The 5,997-nt window shown below is 43.3% G+C and overlaps 1 long non-coding RNA gene across 1 annotated transcript; it reads left to right on the top strand.

The window, feature by feature from the left end:
- The first annotated feature begins 540 nt into the window (after positions 1–540).
- Positions 541–5,294, top strand: LOC107198479. Its single transcript, XR_001519005.1, has 3 exons — positions 541–2,270; positions 3,402–3,495; positions 4,114–5,294. It is a non-coding gene; the product is annotated as an uncharacterized LOC107198479 (long non-coding RNA).
- Positions 5,295–5,997: the final 703 nt, after the last annotated feature.

Raw genomic sequence — 5,997 nt, 5'->3', positions numbered from 1 at the left:
TTCCACTCTGCCTGGTTGGAAACCAGTGTCAATATGTGAAGGTGGGATCCATTTTCCCAGCCCGACTACATGACACGGATCATCCCTCAAACTGTCATCAATTGACTATTTAGGACTTACTACGTAAAAAATCAAAAGCTTTAAGTTCTACCTGAAAACCAGGAGGCAACAATACCAGTCAGGAAACAATAGGACTAAAATAGCAACAGGAATATCAGGTTTCATTACAGTGGCAAGGGCAGGAGGACTGTTTGAAGGACTCAGGACCAGCTCAGAGCTGGAGCAGCTGAGGCAGCCCCCATCCCATTGGGAATGTTCGGCCATAGCCCAACCTGGCCTATGGCATCTGCTTTTCAACTAGGGCTCTAATGGCTGATCTACAACCTCCACAGAACCACAGCCCTGCCCTGGCCAGCCACAGGGCCCACCTGCGAGCCCATGGCCTGGCTTCATCCCATCCCAAATATGCTTCAGCTGTCCCAAATATGGCTCTACCCAGTGTTCAAAAAGCCAATTCACACATGGAGTAGAGATGTTTGTTTATTAGGTCTGCACACATTCTCAAAATATTATCTACCTGCTTTTATACACTTCAAACAGTGAAAAATCAGTATTTCTCATATGGGAAACAATCTAAAGACAGAGCAACAGGTTACACATTCCTTCAGCTCCATTTTACAATGCATGGTCTGTGGAGAAGGGGCTTATCTGAGTAAGGGGTGATTGTAGCAGGGTGAAGTAAGCACATTTATTTCACTGTGTCAAAGACTAAAGATCAGCACAAAGTTCACGTAGAATTCTTTGGCTTTGGCAGCAGCTCATTATGGTATTATCTTCTTGCTAGGTTAAATTTATAGTGTCATCTTGCTTTTGCTCCTTGGGTCTTGGCTCCTGGTTTTTACTAGGTATCCAGAGCTGAATGTCAGCAGGTGTCAAGTGGGTGACCACCTGTGGTGGGTCTAGTGCTGGCCAAATTCCAGTGCACTCACTAGAATTATTTACTCATTTTTTGCTGCGAGATAAGGACTAGGAGGAGAGCAAAGCAGGCTCAACATTTTAAAGGGTATAAAGAAAACTTTATTAACAGAACTAAAAGAAAAATAATAAGAAGTCAGAATAAACCTTCAGAACATTTCTCCTCCCCCCAACTCTTCTTTCTTTTCCCACGGACAATGTAAAGAGGCAAAATTTGGTATTTTCAATTAGTTTACCATTTCTAAAATAATCTTTATTAAGTTCACTTAGGGAGAGGAGTCTCTCCTGACATGCCATGGAGACTTTCTCACAAGAAACAGTTCTGTCATTGTTTTAATTTTCATGAATAGCAGCAATGGAAATCTGCAACTGTCCCTGCAAAAGTCCTTCCCACAGTTTGGTAGTCTTCCCACAACTACCACCATGTGTCATCTTAGCTTATTGGGGTACAATTTTAAGGATGAGCTGTTCTGTATAGAAACAAAAGTTATTTTATTTCTGGGAACAGAGGTTTTCTTCTTCCATCCGTGGGGCAACGTTTCTTATCTCTCTCTTCTCTCTCTGTTCAAGCTTCTCAGTGGATCACAGCTACTTCAACATTTGCTTGCTTCAACACAGGTACCTCTGCTCATGGCTGTAGTTAGAACACTAGAGTCCCCCGATGCACTCCATGAGTTTCAGGGGAAAAAAGAGTTTGATGTATCAATTACATCTTCACCATAGCCTTACAAAAGAATTTCAGCCCAAGACTAAGGCATCTCCTCACTCTCCTTCCATCTAGGATTTGAGTCCTTCACTAACCTCGGTGTCTTTGTCTTGTTTTCTCTATGTGTCTTTATGCTTTCCTTTTCTTTCACTCACGTTTCATTTGTGCACCAGAGTTGGTATCTCGGCCGGGCCTGCGGATGGCCGTGCGATCTGTGCCGAGTGGTGGCCGCTCTGGCTGCACGGCTGTTTTCCAGCCCCTGCCATGGTCAGTTCCAGCTGCGGGGCTGCTTTCTGCATGGGCTGCAGGCCTGCCTCTGTTCTTAGCTGCATGGTTTTCTGCGGTGCCAGCAGGAAGGCCCAGCAGCTCGTGGCCCGAGCAGGGGCCAGCCTGGCTCCACCCAGAGCCAAGCAGAGCCAGCCTGGCCCACCAGCCCCGGGTGGAACTCGGAGGCAGCAGAATGCCAGGGGGCGAGCCCGAGCGGGCCGCACTGCAGCACGGCAGGGTCCGGCCCGGCCCCGCCAGGCCCTGCAGGCCCTGCGGCACAGCGGGGCCTGGCCCGGCTACAGCATGCAGGTACTGCTCAAAGGTGAGTGTCAAAGCAAGAGAGCTTTCCCCGGCGAGTTTGTTCGTTTTTAAATGTGATTTCACATAGGCATGTTCAGCTTTCTTAAGTGGTTTAACAGGGTGTCAATATTCAAAACTAGCCAGCTGATTGGTTCTGTTGGGTTCAGAGAAAGCTATTAGCGGTCCTCGCAGAGAATGACTTCCACAACTGATGGATTTTCTCTTTAACAAAAAGCCAAGCTGTGTTAAACCACAACACCACTGCACCCATTTCTGAACACTGCTCATGCCTAGGGCAGGGGGAACACAAAGACAGAGGCCCTCAGACAGAGCTGCTTCAGAGGGTGGGCAATAGCCAAAAGCTGCTCTATTTGATTTTCACTTGTAATTCAGTGGGCCTGTGCCCTGGAGAGCTGCCAGGCTGGTGCTGTTCAGCTCTTTTCTAAGGCACAGACACAAGACACAATGTATTTGTGTCTTTTATACGTATCTTATGCTGCAAGGTGACAAATCTGCACAGAGCCACTACCGCCTCTCAAATAAACACTCAAAGAAGTGCTGGTAAGTCATGAGGCCAGATCCACTGGCTGGAAAACTGACTTGTTAATTGCTTCTAGGAGTGTTAGCAAGAGTCACAAGCGCTCAGCAGAGCCAGGCCCTGGCACCTTGCAGCTCCCTGCGTGTGGCAGTGTGAATGGCAGCGACCTCGGCAGCCACCCTCAGGCCCTGATCTCTCCGGGAGCACAGAGCTGCTCAGAGCAGCAAACAAATGGTGGGAACATTATCTGCCCCAAGCAGGGCAGAGCCCAGGAGCAGGAGAAGATTGCTCAGGCTTTTGGCCACCTAAGTAGACATAGTTATTTACATTAAATTAGGGAAAAGAGAATGGCCTGTGATAATCACATACTGCATCAGGGCAGGGATTGCATCCTGACGGGCACATTTAGTTGAAGTAATAATGAAAAAAAAAGTGAAGTACAAAATCAGGGAAAAAAAGTTGTTTATTATGTTCATACTCTTACTTGAGAGTCTAAAATAAATACTACCTATGAAATTTAGTTATTTTAAAAACCACCATTTATAAAAGCCAGAATGCTGCTTGGCTCTTGACATCTTTTGTCTCTGAGTTATTATTATTATGCTTATTTTTCAGTGTTAGTTGTGTCCTGAGTGTCACCTGCTTCCCTTCAGCATCAATGAAGAAATTTTCCTTTGTTTGCTATGGAGATCCCATTGTGGCCCAGAAGGTAAATGAATCACTCTTCATAATGATTATTTGGCTCAAATGTGAGGGAAACCTAGAGCTGTGTAAATCCCTTCCATGCAGTCTTGCCTTGTTTCCGTCTGCCATCTTGTGGCCCTAAAAGTTTAATTCTACTCTAGTTAAAGCTGTTGTTCCAGTCTTTCATGCAACAAAGCACAAAGTCATTCCCCATCCCACATTTATGAGCTCATTCTCTCTTGATATTCAGAATCACCTTGTGTCACTGCCCTTGGAAGTGTGGAATCACCATCTGTGAAGGTATTTGAAAGATAGGTAGATAAGATACTTAGAGACATGGCTTAGTGGTGAACTTGGCAATGTTAAGGTTGAACTGAAGGATCTTAAAAGGTTTTTTCTAACCTAAATGATTCTATGATTATGTGTTAAGAACACACACGGTAACAGGTGCTCCATCCATTTCCAGAATTTGGTGACAAGTCTGAAATAAAATGTTCCTGTCAACAGGTTGGAAGATGTTCAGACTGACAACAGGAGACGAGATTGGATTAGAAATATGTTTTATGGGCAATGTACCAAACCAAAAATTCAATCTTGTCTAGAATAACTGATTTTTTTTCCTTCTGTAATTTTTTTCCTAAAGGGAATGATAAAGTTACATAGAGGTGGAGAGGATAATGTCTAGTGAGGAGAAACCAGGAGCAGCCACAGGCAGACTTGGAAACACTGAATAAGGATCAGCAGTGACAGAAAAGAGCTGTGGTGCAAGACAGAAGCAGAGTCTACCCAAGGATTCACAGCAAGTAGGAAAAAATTGAATTTCCTGTTTCCAGTATGAGGACAGAACACAGCTATCATGGAGAACAAAAAGGTAAATGGAAAGGGCAGGAGAAGCAACAAAGAGCTTTGTCCCATTTCAGAGGAGATCCTTTAAAGTACACCAGACATAACAGTAATGGCTGGGACTGTACAATAATGTGCTCAGCCATGCAGAGAGGCTGCCTTTCCTCAAACACACCACAGCTGCGACACCATGTGCTTGCTCCAGCTCAGACACAAGAAGTATTGAACATCAGCAGAAAATAGGTCTCTACAAACAGTTTATTGCATCCAGCAGCATGCAATCCAGTCTGCTTTATCCCAGCTAGAGACATTTGAGATCCCTGGAGAGTTTTTGGCATCAGATCCACGTCTTGCTTACTTGTTAGCAGTGGGAGCTTGCACCATCCCCACAAGCCAGCATCAGCAAAAGTTACTGAAGAAATCCTTTTCCTTTACAGATGCACAACTCATGCCTTTAGGGGCTGGATTCATGCACGCAGTGCACTGAAACCAGAAACATACAAGTTGAATGCTTTTAAGATGAACATTCTGTTGAGAAAAAGGCAGGAAAGAGAAAATCCCTAAAGTCTTTGCAGTGAATTTAATAACTCTGACATTTACACTCATCCTACCTGATAGCATGTAAATCAGAAGAAAATATTGCTTATATTATAAAATAAGGTATCTGGAAATTAGGAAAGGCCAGCACTGAAGTGTAATAACAGAATTATGAGTTATATGATGGCACATTTACTTCTGAACAATGTCCAAGGCAATCATCATTCAGGCCCCTTATGCCAATAGGAAGCTGTTCCTTAGATCGGTCGTCCCTCACTTTTTCTGTAAGGCAAGGACTGGTCAATATTTAGAAATATTTCTGCAGACCAACAAACTCACAGCAGGTTTAATTTACAAAAGCAATGAATGGTTATTGGGTATTTTATTTATGGCCTTGTTTTTTTGGACAGATGTATTTTTTTAATAAAATATCTTCATGGATTATTGTCTGATATTTTCTCATATTTTACAACCTTCCAAACTGTTTTGTAGGTTATTCTTACGTCATACTACAGAATGAGATAAAATGATGTGATGATGTAAGTATCTGGGTCTTCCTTTATCTCTGTCCCAAAGTGGTGCTAAACTAATGAATTAAATTACATTCTCTGCAAGTAGTCCCTAGTCCCACAAGCTTCTCACACATAATATTGTGTGAATTCACAGAATCGCAGAGCAATTCAGGCTGGAAGGTACCTCATGAAGTCTCTAGTCTGACCTCCTGCTCAAAGCTGGTTTATACAAATATTAACCTGAATTACAGCTGTAAATATGTGGAAAGTTTCCTCAGAAGCCATTCTTGAAGCTCCTTTTGATGTGCAGTGTTCACATCTGCATGAGCCACTGTAAAGTGTTACATTATCCTGCCTCTGGGTGTCAGCATTTGCCCTCATTTGGAGACATTTATAAATTGTCCTTAAAATTGCTAAGGAACCATGAAGCCAACCAAATTCTAGTTCTCATTCTGAATTTGTCTGAACAGTTGGATCTGGTTTATGAGAATTTTCAAGTAAGCTGGAATAATCAACCTAAATCAGAAAATTATATTCTCTGTGTGATGGAGAAGGGATTTTTTTTCAGGATTTCACTTCTAAGATAGAAGGGAAAGGGAGATTCAATTCTGAATTCACCTTTTTTCCCTTACATT

This window comes from Parus major, chromosome 2, assembly GCF_001522545.3.
Source record: "Parus major isolate Abel chromosome 2, Parus_major1.1, whole genome shotgun sequence".
NCBI lineage: Eukaryota > Metazoa > Chordata > Aves > Passeriformes > Paridae > Parus > Parus major.
The sequence above is the reverse complement of the archived record's forward strand: the minus strand, read 5'-3'. Positions and strand labels throughout refer to the sequence as shown.